This window comes from Camelus bactrianus, chromosome X (assembly GCF_048773025.1).
Source record: "Camelus bactrianus isolate YW-2024 breed Bactrian camel chromosome X, ASM4877302v1, whole genome shotgun sequence".
Classification (NCBI taxonomy): Eukaryota; Metazoa; Chordata; class Mammalia; order Artiodactyla; family Camelidae; genus Camelus; species Camelus bactrianus.
Genome location: NC_133575.1, coordinates 90,257,483 through 90,272,040, shown reverse-complemented (window position 1 = coordinate 90,272,040; position 14,558 = coordinate 90,257,483). Strand labels below are relative to the sequence as shown.

The 14,558-nt window shown below is 36.3% G+C and overlaps 1 non-coding gene across 1 annotated transcript; it reads left to right on the top strand.

Annotated features, from left to right (window-relative positions):
• The first annotated feature begins 12,586 nt into the window (after window positions 1–12,586).
• TRNAG-ACC (transfer RNA glycine (anticodon ACC)) lies at window positions 12,587–12,658 on the top strand. Its single transcript has one exon. It is a non-coding gene; the product is annotated as a tRNA-Gly (tRNA).
• Window positions 12,659–14,558: the final 1,900 nt, after the last annotated feature.

The window sequence follows — 14,558 nt, the reverse complement described above, 5'->3', positions numbered from 1 at the left end:
TTTTACAATGCTGTGTCAAATTCCAGTGTAGAGCACAATCTTTCAGTTATACATGAACATATATATTTTGTCACTTTTTTTTTTTTTTTGCTGTGAGCTACCACAAGATCTTGTATATATTTCCCTGTGCTATACAGTATACTCTTGTTTATCTATTCTGCATATGCCTGTCAGGATCTACAAATTTTGAACTCCCAGTCTGTCCCTTCCCACCCCTCGCCCCCTTGGCAACCACAAGTTTGTATTCTGTCTATGAGTCTGTTTCTGTTTTGTATTTATGTTCATTTTATTTTTAGATTCCACATATGGGTGATCTCGTATGGTATTTTTCTTTCTTTTTCTGGTTTACTTCACTTAGAATGACATTCTCCAGGAGCATCCATGTTGCTGCAAATGGTGTTATGTTGTTGTTTTTATGGCTGAATAGTATTCCATTGTATAAATATACCACTTCTTTATCCAGTCATCTGTTGATGGACATTTAGGCTGTTTCCATGTCTTGGCTATTGTAAACAGTGCTGCTATGAACATTGGGGTGCAGGTGTCTTTTTGAAGTAGGGTGAGAAACCATCTTCCTTCTTGCTCCATGTTGCTTTCTGACATCTTTGAATAATTATCATTTTCAGAACTTTGGACAAAGGGGAAAAACGCCTTGGATCCAATATCAGTTCCTCATAGCACTGAACACGTGATCACTCCAGAGTCTTGCTTCTCCTTTTCTCCCCGAGGACATAGGTATTGAAAAGAGAATTGGCTTGAGCTAACCTATCTTACCCACCTGATATGTGGTTGCTAATGTGATACGATTAGCAAGACAGATTGGGTATGATGTTGTGGTAGTGTGGCCACAGAATTTTGATTTATTCCACAGACCTTTTTGCAATTTTATTACTTTCCCCACCCAGGTCCATTCTTTTAATTTGTGAGAAAAAATGTTCAGAGGTAGGCTACGGCTCTACGGCTCTACCATGTTAGCCATTTTCTATTCATTTTCAATTTTTGACTGTCATAAAGCCCAAGCTTTAAAGCACTGATATGAATCATTCCGAGTTGTTTTGCTCCTTAAGAAAATATAATGGCCAGACCTGCAAGTTGCCAGTCTGGTGATTAACATAATTCAACCAGCCAGGCTGTGATCCAGTTCATTGCTCAGCCACTGAACCCCAACAAAAGGCTAATTTCATCAGTTATAGCAATCTTGTCTAAAGGTTTATGATTTGAGTAATGCTCTTGCAACAGACTAGTTTTCCAGAGCGCATCTGGAAAGTGTGTCTGGAAAATGAAGATACTAGGGAAAACAGAGAAATAAAAGTAAGGAAAAGGGGGATCATCTTTAGATGTGTTCACCATGTTCCGTTTTTAGCATTTGACTACACAATCTGTTCAAGTCCAGATAAATTATTGCTTCCCACAGGTCATCATTCTTTCCATTCATCTCAAAACCATTCATCACAATCTTCAAAGTGTGTTCTGACTTATGCTGCACTTTGAAAGGATACACCCAGATTGGAGATGAAATATTATCATCCACCAGGACTCCAAAAATTAAATGTCTAGATTTTTTCATGGGTGCTCCCCAAGTCTGATTGCATACATTTATGCTCCTGCCATATGCCATCCCGTACCTTTGTTACAAAACACCCCGTGATTCCCTTGCACAACTGGTTAATTCTTCAAGGTCCTTTCCAAGTCAAATCAAGTGTCACTTCTAGAATGTCTTCCTCTACCTCTCCCCGTAGGCAGTAAAGGATTCAATAACAACTCCCACTTTGCAGGACTTCCTATAGCCAGAAAATACACTTTTTTGAAGTCAATATCCTTCATGACTATCTCAAGTCATTATTTAACTCTCACAACTACATTATGACGTAGATGTTACCCAATCAACCAAAGAGGAAACTGCAACTTAACGAGGTTAAGTGACTCTTCAGGCTACACAGCCAGTACATAGCAGAGGCAAGATCTGAAACCAAGTTCTGTGATCTGTATTCTAAGTCACTCTAACATCGTTTCCCAAAGAGTGGCACAGAAACAAACCTCTGTTGCTATGAGAGATGATTTGAGATAGTGCAGAGCATCTTTACATAATTTACTTTTTATTCATTTTTGTGAAACATACAGAGAATAAGAAAACGAATCAATTCTCAGCATTTTGCCAAATTTGCTTCATACTTTGATTTTGAAGGAATAAAACATATATACAGTCGAAGACCTCTTTGTTGCCCTCCCAGATCTCATTTCTCTCCAACCCTCCTCTGAGGTTACTACTATCCTGCATTTGGTGGTTATATTTCCTTTACAAGTTTTTAAACTACTGGTAAGATGATACTTATCAATAATCATTATGTAGTATTGTTTTGCTTGTGTTCAAACTTTATATAAATAGCACAGCATATGTGTTACCTTGCAACTTGTTTTGTTCACTTAACATTTTGTTATTGATATTTATGATACCCATGGTTTTTGTTCCTGCATTTTAAACACTGTAGGCCAATCCATTATATCAATATGTCAGATTTATTTATACATTCTTCTCTTGACTGACATATAAATTACTTTCAATGTCTGATATTACAAATAATGCTACATTTATCATTAGTGTACATGTCTCCTTGTGTAGATGTGCTAGGTTTTCTCTAGGATACAAGCCAAGAGGCAGAATTGCTAGGTCATAGGTCACATGCATCTTCAACTTTAAAAAATATTACAAAGTTGCTCACCAAAATGTATCAATTTACACATCCATCCGCAGTTTATAAGAATTCCCATTTCTCAAAATCATCAACAGACATCTTAGCATTTGCCAACCTTGTGAGTAGGAAATTTTATTTCATAGGTTTTTTTTATTTGCATTTCCTGATATTAGTAAGGTTGAAGATCCTTTCATAGATTTATTGGCCATCTGGATTTCTTCTTTTGTGACTCGCCCATTTTCCCTTTTAGATATTATTTTTAAAACTTAAGTCTAGTAAAAAAATCATTCTTCTTGATGTACAGTTTTATGAGTTTTGACAAGTGCATGGAGTTGCACAATCAGCACCAAAACCAAGATATAGGACATGATGCCATTTTATAGTCAATCCCTCCCTGTATCCATAATCCCTGGAAACTTATTTCCCATACCAATAGTTTTGTCTTATCCAGAAGGTCATATAAATGAAAGTATACACTATGTAGATTTTTGATGTCTGCTTCTTTCACTAAGCATAATGTGTTTAAGATTCATTCACATTATGCATTTGAGTAGCTTGTCCTTTTTTGTTGCTGAGTGGCATTCCATTGGATGAATGTACTACAGTGTGTTTATCCATTCACTAGTTGAAGGATTGTTTCTAAACGCTGGCAATTATGAATAACGCTGCTATGAAACTCTCCATGTAGGTTTTGTGAGGCATATGTCTTCATTTCTTGTGGGGAAATACCTAAGGGTGGGATTGCTGGGTCATATGGTAAGTATGTGTTTATAGGAAACTGCCAAACTGTTTTCCAGAGTGGCTGTGCCATTTTTCATTCTCACTAGCAATGTGAGTTTCAGTTGCTCAACATCCTCACCAGCAGTTGGTAATATCAGATTTTTTAAGTTGGCCATTAGGACATAGAGGTATTCCATTGTGGTTTTAATTTGCACTTAACTAATTACTAATGATGTTGAGAATCTTTTCATGTGCATATTTGTTATCCATATATCTTCTTTGGTGAAGTGTCTGTTCAAATCTTATCCATTTAAAAAATTGGGTCGCTTGTTTCCTTACTGTTGACAAAATAATATTGTTAATACAAGTCTTTAATCAGAAATACAGTTTGCAAACATTTTCTCCCAGTCCGTGGCTTTTTTTCTCATTAATAGTCATTCAAAGAGCAGAAGTTTTTAATTTTGATGACGTCCAACTTGTCAATACTTCTTTTTACGGATGGTGTTTTTGGTGTCGTACCTAAGAAACCTTTGCCTTTCCCAAAGTCAAAAAGATTTTCTCCAATCTTTTCTTCTAGAAATTTTATAATTTTAGGATTTATATTTCGGTCATTATTCTCATTTGAGTTCACTTTTCATAGGGTGAGTGATATGGATCATGATCCTACTTTTTCACATAGTGATATATCAGTATCCAATTGTTCCAGACTACCCTTTCACCATTGAATCAGTTTTGCACCTTGTCAAAAATCAATTGATCACCCATCTTTTAAAATGTCTAAAATTAAAAAGACCCATCATACCAAATGTTGAAGGGGATATTGAGCAACTGGAACTCTCCTACATTATAAAAAGTTAAACACATATTATCCATATTACCTAGCCATTCTACTCAATATATTTACCCAAGGGAAATGAAAATGTATGTTCATATGAATACTTGTACACAAATGTTTGTGTCAAATTTATTTGTAGTAGCTCAAAACAAGAAATAACTCAAATATCCATCAAGAGGTGAATTATGGTATAGCCACACAAAGGAATTCTCAGCAATATCAAAGAATGAACACTGAATATACACACCATCATGAATGAATCTCAAAATACTTATGTAAATAAAAGAAGCAAGACCAATTCAGAATATATACTGTATGATTCCATTTATCTAAAATTTTATAAAATTAAGACTAATCTATAGTGACAGAAAGCAGATCAGTGGTTGGCTGGGGACAGGAGTGCAGAATGGGGAGAAACAGAAGGACAAAAGGGTAAAAGAAAACTTTTTGCAGTGATGGAAATGTCATTATCTTCATTGTGCTATTGGTTTCATTTTATACATATATGTGAAATCTTACCAAACTGCACACTTCAAATATATGTGGTTTATTGTATGTCAATTACACCTCAACTTTTTTTTATTGCACTTCATTTTATTGGGCTTCACAGATAATTGTGTTTTTTTACAAATTGAAGGTTTGTGGCAACACTGCGTCAAGCAAGTCTATCGGTGCCAATTTTCCAACAGCATTTGTTCACTTTGTGTCCTTGTGTCACATTTTGGTAGTACTTGCAATATTTAAACTTTTTCATCATTATTATATTTCTTATAGTGATCTGTGATCTTTGATGTTACTATTGCAAAAAGATTATGACTCAATGAAGGCTCAGATGATGTTAGCATTTTTTAGCAATAAAGAATTTTAAAATTAAGGTACATCCATTGTTTTTTCAGACATAATGCTATTGCATGCTTGATAGACTATAAACAGTGAAAATATAACTCTTATGTGCACTAGGAAACCCAAAAATTCATATGATTCATTTTATTGTGATATTTGATTTCTTGCAATGGTCTGGGACTGAACCTACAGTATCTCTGTAGAATGCTTGTATTAAAAAAAATCAATTGATCTAATATTTGTTGACTTGTGGACTCTTTATTATGATTCATTGATCTATGTGGCTATCCTTATGCAAACTGTCTTAATTAATGTAGCTTTACAGTAAGTCTTGAAACTCTGAAGTGGTAGTCCTCCAACTTTGTTCTTCCTTTTCAAAATTGTTTTGGGTATTCAGCTCTTTTGCCTTTAAGTATAATATTTAGAATCAGCTTATGGATAATTATCAAAAAAATCTACTGAGACTTTGATTAGTATTGTGCTGAATCTAGATCAGTTTGGCTAGTATTGACATTTTGATAATATTGAGTATTGGAATCCATGAATATAGTATAGCTCTCCATTTACTCAGGAATCCTTTGATTTTTTTTCACCAGTATTTTATAGATATCCTGCACATAGTTTTTAGGTTTGCATCTCAGTATTTAATTTTCTTGGTGTTATCATAAATGGTACTATTTAAAAAATTTTTTGAACCCAATTATTTATTGCTGTTACATAGAAAAATAGAAAAATCTTGTCTGTTGACCTTATATACTACAAATATACTAAATTCCCTTATTAGTTCTAGAAACTTTTTTGTAGATTCTTTGGGATTTTCTATGTAAGACAATCATGTCTTCTGTGAAAAGAGACAATTTTATTTACTCCTTTCTAATCTGTGTACTTTTTTCTTGCTTCACTGCATTGGCTAGGACTACTACTCTGATGTTCAATCACATTGGTAACAGGAGACATCCTTGATTTACTCCCAATCTTAGGAGGAAAAGATTCAGTCTCTCACCTTTATGTCTTCCCTCCTAAAATGAGTTATCAAGTGTTCCCTTTAATTTTATTTTCTGTAAGAGATTTTACAGAATTGACGTTATTTTTCTTTACATATCTGTTAGAATTCATCATTGACACCACCTGGCCCTGGAGTTTTCTTTATTGGAAAATTTTAAACTACAAATAAAGTTTCCTTATTATATATAGGAATATTCAGGTTTATCTATTTCTTCTTAAGCTCAAGAAAAAACTTTATTTGTAGTTTAAAATTTTCCAATAAATTTCCTTTCACTTTCAGGGAAGACATAAAGGTTAATAATGTCTTTTATTATGCATTTATGGCTCCAGGTACTATGGTAGGCATTTTACATCCATTGTTCCTTTTCATTTTCACAGTCACCCTTAAGAAATAAATACAATTATCTTCATTTTACCTATGAAGAAACACAGCCTTAGAGAGGTTAAATTAAAAAAAATATATATATATGTATATTTTTGTGGGGGGAGGTCATTAGGTCTATTTATTTATTTATTATTAGTTTTTTTTTTAAATGGAGGTACTGCGGATTGAACCCAAGACCTTGTGCATGCTAAGAATGCGCTCTACCATTTGAGCTATACCCTCCCCCTCTGAGAGGTTAAATTTTAATATATTATCCAAAGAATGATGGAAAGCTGGTACTCAAACCTTGCTCAGGCTGACTTCAAAGGCAGGATTTTAATGAAATGACAACACTGAGGCATTCTTAAGTACCTTTTGTAGGAAGCCTTAATTATTTGCAGTTTCCTCTTTAGGTCCTTATTTGCTTCTTTCAATTAACTCTGAGTATCTTCAAATTTGAGTCAGCATCCTCTTAGGGATGACCATAACTTCTGATTTACCTGATCAGCTTTATTTCTACTGCCCACTGAGCTTCCCTTTCAATCTCTAGTCTTCCCATCAGTGAAGAAGCTCTAACTACCTGCACATTAATTGGCAAGCTGGCAGTAAATCATTCTTAAGTAAATTTTCCTCACAGTGGGCAGTATCCAGGTTTTTACGATGAAAACCAAAGGATGTCAACAAGTCAGATTTTATTTTTGCTTAAAACCTCTCACTACATTTTAAAAGTTATTTTGGAATAACTATACTTTTACAGAAAGTTGAAAAAAATGTACAGGGTGGTCTTGTGTACCTTTTACCCAGTATCTTCCAGTGCTTTATAAAACAATGTGAAACAATAATATTTATAAAGAAAAGTAATATTTTTATATAGAGTAATCTGGCCAAAAATATAGGATGAATTGAAGTGGGGAGAGACATAAAATAGATGATGGGGCCAGGTGGGAAAAAAAAAAGAATCCTTTTATAATGAAAGGATTGGGGGCATGAGAACTAGGAGATTCCTATTCTAATCCCATTTCTGCCACTAAACTAGTTCTACATGCAACCTTCAGCAACTCGTTTAACTTTTCTTGACTTCTGTTATCTCACCTGTATGTAAAATGAGTGATTTGGCCTAGATCTGTAACATTAATGTTTTTAAATGTGCAACTCTATAATTCTAAACAATGAAGGAATGGTCAGGTTTTTTTTCCAGTGGAAAGAAACACAGATCCATCTGATAGAGGCACCTCTATTTGGCTCAGCCACTGATTTAATGTAGAGCACAAGAGGAGTTGTCTAGAAGACTCCCAAACTTCAAGCTAAGTGAGAGAAAAGGCAATGCTATTAGTTTGATGGACATGGAACTCAGCAAGATAAGCTCATTTTGGTGGAAGAACTTGGTAAATTTACTTTTGGATATGTTTTGTCTGTGGACAGGTAGGTGTGTTATACAACTCCAAGAGGTAACGTTTATATGGTAGTCTAAGTAAATGGACCCCCTCACTCCGGAAATTGTATAGTACACAGTCTGCACAGACATACACAATGGTCTTGACTCTGGACATCCAGGTGGAAATGCCCAAAAGACAACTGGGTAGGAGTCTGGTATTTGGGAAGGAGGATGCCTGGAAAATGTTGGCTTGGAGTTAAGCGGTTAGAGGTGGATAATACGTGGACACTGTACACTGAGAAAGAAATGCATGCTGTGAATAGAACCAAACATGTAGCTGTAATCAAATGTATGATTCAGTTGGATTCTTTCAATATACCTATACTCAAATACTACAGTCATTGTTGTGTAGTAGTTGGGCTATTCTGTTTCATTCTGTGCATAATATTGCATAAAAATAATCTGTACTGAATCTTTTAGAGCCTAATTATAGATTCCTTACTTCTCTATCATATGGTTCTAAAATTAGCAAGAAGTAATCCATCTATGAATCAAGCATTTGGTTGAAAATGAAAAAAAGAAATTTATTGTCCAACAGATGCATCCAAAGTTTTATTCTTAACAAAGAGAGATTAGGTTATAAAAATGGGCAAAAATTCAGAGGTCCTTATCTTCTTCAGATAAAATGAAGAACTTGTATTTATTCTTATGTACTCAGTCTGCACATTGCATCATGAATCTTTCTGGTTGATGGTTAGTCTGTTTTTAAAAACTTTTATCTCTAGGGAGGATGCCAGACTGAGACTGAATTATGAGACATAAAATTGAAATTTACTATTGAGGGGACCACCTGTGTTACTTTTGAGTTAATCCAACTGATCCTTGTGAACTCTTGCTAGGGAATACATGGTGTGACTAAATAACTTAAGAAAACAGATATTTCTGAACCTATGTTTTCTAATGAGTGTTAACCTTCAAAGTCAAAGTGTGATTCTCTTGGGAGATTTGTTTACCTATTTACCCATTCGTTCATAAAATCTTTAGGTACTGAGCTAGTGTATGAACCAGGCAAGGAAATAAATATGCTGTGTTATAAACATTACTTATTTCTGATCAAATTGTATTACCCAGCTTCATCACATTTAAATTAATAAAATGAGTTTCATCAGTTTCCAAAAATCAATCCCTCTCAAAGCGTTATCATTTACCACTATCAAGGAGAATCAAAACAATGACCCATAGTCTGTGAAAACATTCTTAAAGACAAGCCCCACAAAATTTTGAAATAATAAAAGTATAGTAGAGTTGGCCAAGATGACTGCTTTGAAGGACTGTTATATTTATGAATAAATTCAGTCTCATTATTTGATTGCAAAAGTCGTACAGTTTTGTGGAAAGAACATGGATTTTGTATCAGGCATATCTGACTTCAATGATTGCTTTTATCTCTTAAACAGATGTCTGACCATAAGCCACTTGTTTTTTAAATTTTTTTCAAGTTTTTTCATTTTTTTAATTGTGGTAAAATACATAAGAAAATTTACTATCTAGTTCAGAGTTACTAAGTACATTTATATTGAGCAAACATCACCACCATCCATCTCTAGAATTCTTTTCATCTTGCAAAACTGAGACTCTATACCAACTAAACAATAAATCCCATGACTTCCCTTCCCCCAGCCTCTGGTAATCATCGTTCTATTCTCTGTTAGTATGAGTTTGCCTTTTCCCCCCTTAGATTCTACATAAAATTGAGACCATACAATATTTGTCTTTCTGTGTCTGTCTTATTTCAGTTAGCATAATGTCCTCCAGGTTCATCATGTTGTTGCAAATGGCAGGATTTCCTTCTTTAAGGGTGAATAATATGACATTGTATGTGTATATATGTGTGTATGTATATGTGTGCATATATATATATATGCCATGCTTTCTTTATCCATTTATTCATCAATGGACATTTAGGTTGTTTCTATGTGTTGGCTAATGTGAATAATGCTGCAATGAACGTGAGAGGGCAGATTATCTCTGAGATACTGCTTTTATTTCCTTTGGATACACTCAGAAGTGGGATTGCTGGGTCCTATGATTGCCCTACTTTTAATTTTTGAGGAAGCTCCATACTGTTTTCCATAGTGGCTGTATTAATTTACATTCCCACCAACAGTGCACGAGGGTTCACACGGACCACTTGTTTATCATCTCTAAGACTGTTTTATCATCTGATAAAATGGCGATGATAACATCTATATCATAAATGTTTTATGAGAATCAAATAAAAGTATTTAGCATGGCGCTAAACATGCACCATTTGAAAACTGGATGATTCCGAGGCAGTCCTATTAGAGAGTGTGTTCCTGGAGATCTCCCACTGATGCCAAGAACAGCTTCCTTTAAGAAAGTTAGAAGCCCTGGCAAGGCGAGAATTATCACACAGTAACTCAGACCTCATGAATGGTTCTTGGGAATGATGACGGTTAAGTGTCACCCACTAGGTAAAAATCAGTCCCTAGTAGTGCGGCAAGTGAAAAACTTAGTCTCATCCATATTTAATTCCAAAATGGTGTTTTAAAGAAATATTTATATTGCTAATGAAGACAGGTGCTGTCTAAATCTTGTTCACTGAATGATCACGTAATGAGGTCATTGCTTAGAAGTCTGATTAGTGGGTCAGTTCCTCCTGCCTGCTTTATAGTGATGAACAGCCCTTGAAGTGTTCCTCCTGGCACTGCCCTTCCTCATTTTTAATGTCTTATACAATCACTCATCTTGTATATGAATTTGATCCTAATTACGTGGTCAGCCCAAGCCTATATAACATTAAGAAAGCTTTTCATCCTCCCTAAGCCTCAGTATCCTCAACTGTAAAATGTACTCATTTGCTTCACAGGGTTGTTGGCTGATCAAATTACATAACATCTATAAAGTATCTAGCACATGGCATGTACTTAACGTATGATGGCTTTTACTATTATTATTGGGTATAACAACACGTTCTTTTTTATTTTTTTAGAGCAGCTTTAGTTTTAATTCCAAAACCTGGAAACAACTCAAATGGCTCTCAAGTGTAAACGGTTAAATAAACCATTCATTTACACAATGAATACAATGGAATAGTCCTAAAGAAACAAACCATATATCCATACAATGGAAACCATGGAAACACAACTTGTTTTTAAAAGGAAGATGAAGGGTGTTAGAAACTGGATACCATTCACTGCCATTAATGAATGTGGATTTCATAAAGTTGGCACCTAAGACTAGCCTTGTGTCTCATACAGAAGATGACTAGTAGACCTGAGCTTGAGATACGGCAGAAAAGGCTCATAGAAGGAGGCAGGAAGGATATTCATCATAGGTAAATGAAGAAAAGCCATTTGATCCCCAGCAAATCATGACTTTCTCTTCAAGCCATGGTGGGCTACATTAAACGTACCCTGCAAGTGGACACTTTGCAATGCCTTCCATGGCGCCCTCCCCCCACTCCTTTACAGGCACACTGCTGTTTTTACACATCCTGCTCCCAACTCCGGGAGTGTTCACCTGCTGCTCTCTTCACCTGGAACCATCTTCTCTGGGATACCGTGTGACTTGCACCCTCACTTTTTCAGATCTTTCCTTAAATGTCACCTCTGTGGTGCTGTTTTCCCTAATCACCCAATTTAAAGGAGCCCCGAGCACTCCTTTCTCTGCTTTCTTGTTTGTGTTATTTTCTTGCTATCACTTTTCACCATCTGACATACTAGTATCAACTCCAGGAGGGCAGGGTTTTTACCTTTACTGTTCAGTTCCACAACCTCAGTGTTCAAACGATACCTGGCATATCGTAGGTGTTCAAAATTTTTTCTTCAAAGAGCAACTGACTTTTACTGAATGTCAGTTCATTCACATGCCCAGGATCAGTGATCAGAGAAATTACAATGAAAGGGATGGGGCAGAGAAATGAATGTGAAGGGAGGGCTGAGGCAAAGACTCCCACCCACAGAGCTCCTTCCTCTCCGTGTTATCCTGGAGATCTGTTGATCAGGGCTACAGATCCATGGAAATATGAAAAGGAGCAATTCATTTCCAGTTACAAGAAGCAAAATCAGGGAGTCTGGGCCACATCTGAGATCACTTTTGCTTTGGCTTACTCTCAAAGTAGATCAGCAGTCCAAAGGATACAGATACAGAGACAGATACCAGGGTTGACTTTTCTGCCCACGGTCTTCCTTACATCTCTCAGAGGCATACCCTAAGTTCCATAAACTAGGCACCCCACACAGACGGAAATACCTACCAGGTTAGGGGAGGTGTGAACTTTGAACTTGCTGTGTTTTACACCTTCTCTGCCCCCATATTCAGCACCCAGAGATAGTTATGCTGCTATAGAAGGCAGTCATTCGTCTATTCAGGAAGTCACATCACCCAGGGCCCATTTCTGTGGGGCCTTGAAGTCCTTGCTATGCCTGCACTGGGACAATCCCTGCTTTTCTGTGCCTTTACTGCAGGACTTAGAGGAGTTTTCCATTTTTGTCCTCACTAGGGCCTCCTTTGGTCATGTCCAGCCATGGCAAATCACACCAGTCACAGCTGATGTGTGATATCATATTGGCAAGAGCAACAGAAGAAAGGCCACATGGATTCAAAATATATGAAGAGTATGCTTAAGAGGCAGGAGCCAACGGTGGTGAAACAAAGCAGAAAGCTATAAACTTGGTGGCTCAAGTGAGAAGTGTCCCTATGTGAGATAAAAAGGTGAAAGATGGGGTGGGGGTACAGCTCAGTGGTAGAGCGTGTGCTTACCATGCACAAGGTCCTGGGTTCAAACCCCAGTACCTTCACTGAAAAAAAAAAAAAGAAAAGAAAAGGTGAAAGATGAGCCAGTCAGATCTCTTGACTATAGTTTGTGGGGGCATATGATGCTAAAAGAAATTGGTCCATGGGAATAAAGACATCAAAAAACGAAAAGACTGTCTGGAGTTTGGGGAGGTTTTTCATCAAGAAATTATAGGACTGCCCAAGAAAGTTCTGGTGCTGGTTCCCTGTTCACTGCATGGCTCCCTTCACAGTATTACCAGTGGAGACCTTTGGCATGACCCTCAGGAATGACAGTCAGAAGGCAGGTTGTCACTAGAGAAAGAAAGGTTGGACATGACCAATAAAGAAGTATGTGATACTTCTGAGCTTTAGTGCTTTAAGTTTAAGCAAGTAGAAGACAGTAATTGGAAGGTAGCTTCCAACCCTATGTCTATGTAGTGACATAGGTTTAGAAAATGTCACACAAGAACCATTTGGCCAATATTATGAGAGAAAAAAACTAAAGAGTAATTTAATAGCCATAAAGGATTTATGGAGTCCTATTAAAACAGAGTGGAGTTATGAGGGTCAAAGACAAAAAAATCACTATTTGAGGGATGAAAGGGTTGAGCACCTGAGTAGGTGACTCACATCCTAGAAAAGTGGGAGAGGAATTAGTTAAAGGATAACAATGAGTACTACAAAGTACTGGCTTCGTGAGGACTTTATAAGTACTCTCCATGGGCTTATTACTGAGTGTGCCCATGGGAAATTTAGAGATATAAATGTACATAATAAAGAAAGAGGCTGCCTGTTCTCTAGTCATAGTTCCAAGCAGTGAACAAGGAATCACAGAAATGATTTAAAGTCACGGTCCCATTAAAAGCAGTGTCAAAGTCGGGAAGGGAAGCTGGTTGTATTAACATTATCCTTGGTTTCTTCCATATTTTCCCGTGAGCTAGTGGTGCCAAAAGGGACATAAGGGGGCAGTGGGAGCAGGAGGGTTCCTCTAGACACCCAAGCAGGGAAGACCCTGTGCCTCAGATTAATTTCATATGCAGAACTGGCTCCAAATTAAACACAATGTTCTGAAGTACAGAGAGAATTCTTAATCAGCAATCAGCAAAAATAATGAGAGTAATTTTTAAAAACAACATTGTTTTCAACAACAACAATATGGTATGTGGAAAGAACATTAGCCTAGGAATCCTAGCCAGTTTTATTCCTAAGTCTGCCACAGCCATGCTCAGCAGACAACCAACATACGATGCTCCTCCCTAAGCCTAAATGGCCATGACAAGATCAAAATAAAGAAAAACCTACATTCTCACAGAATCCAGGGAAGGGAGCCATCCAAATGACAAAGAGTTTGCATGATTCCTACTTCCTGCCTAGTGATATTATGGATGAAGTGTCCCTATTCCCACTTTATCAGAAATCTTACACTCTCATCTACTTTTCTCCTTTATCTTCAATTTCCTGTGATCTTCTGGCTCATTCTCATCTCCATTTAAATAGATTCCAGTTTCTCCAATCTTAATAAACACTGCCGGGACCCTATGTGACCCTTCTATATCACTGGAATATTCATTACAAGAGAATGGAGGTACAGATGTAAAACAAATCTAAGATAAATGAGGTTAAGTAAAAACTTTGTCGTTTGAAGTCTGAATGTTAGAGTAAAAAGTTCATATTATCCAAACTGAAGAAGTGAAGAAAGGAAAGACTTCCTATTTCTTCTTTATAGTTCCAAGCTCCAAGAAGTGAACAGAAAAACATCGATATGATTTGAAACCAATAAAAGGAGTGTCAAAGTTGGAAGGTAAAGCTGGTTAGGTTAACACTGTCCTTGGTTTCCTCTATATTTTCACATTTTTTTTTGTGGATCAAAGAATCATTCCTTTGCCCTGTGATTAACAAATACTAACTAATATACATAAAATA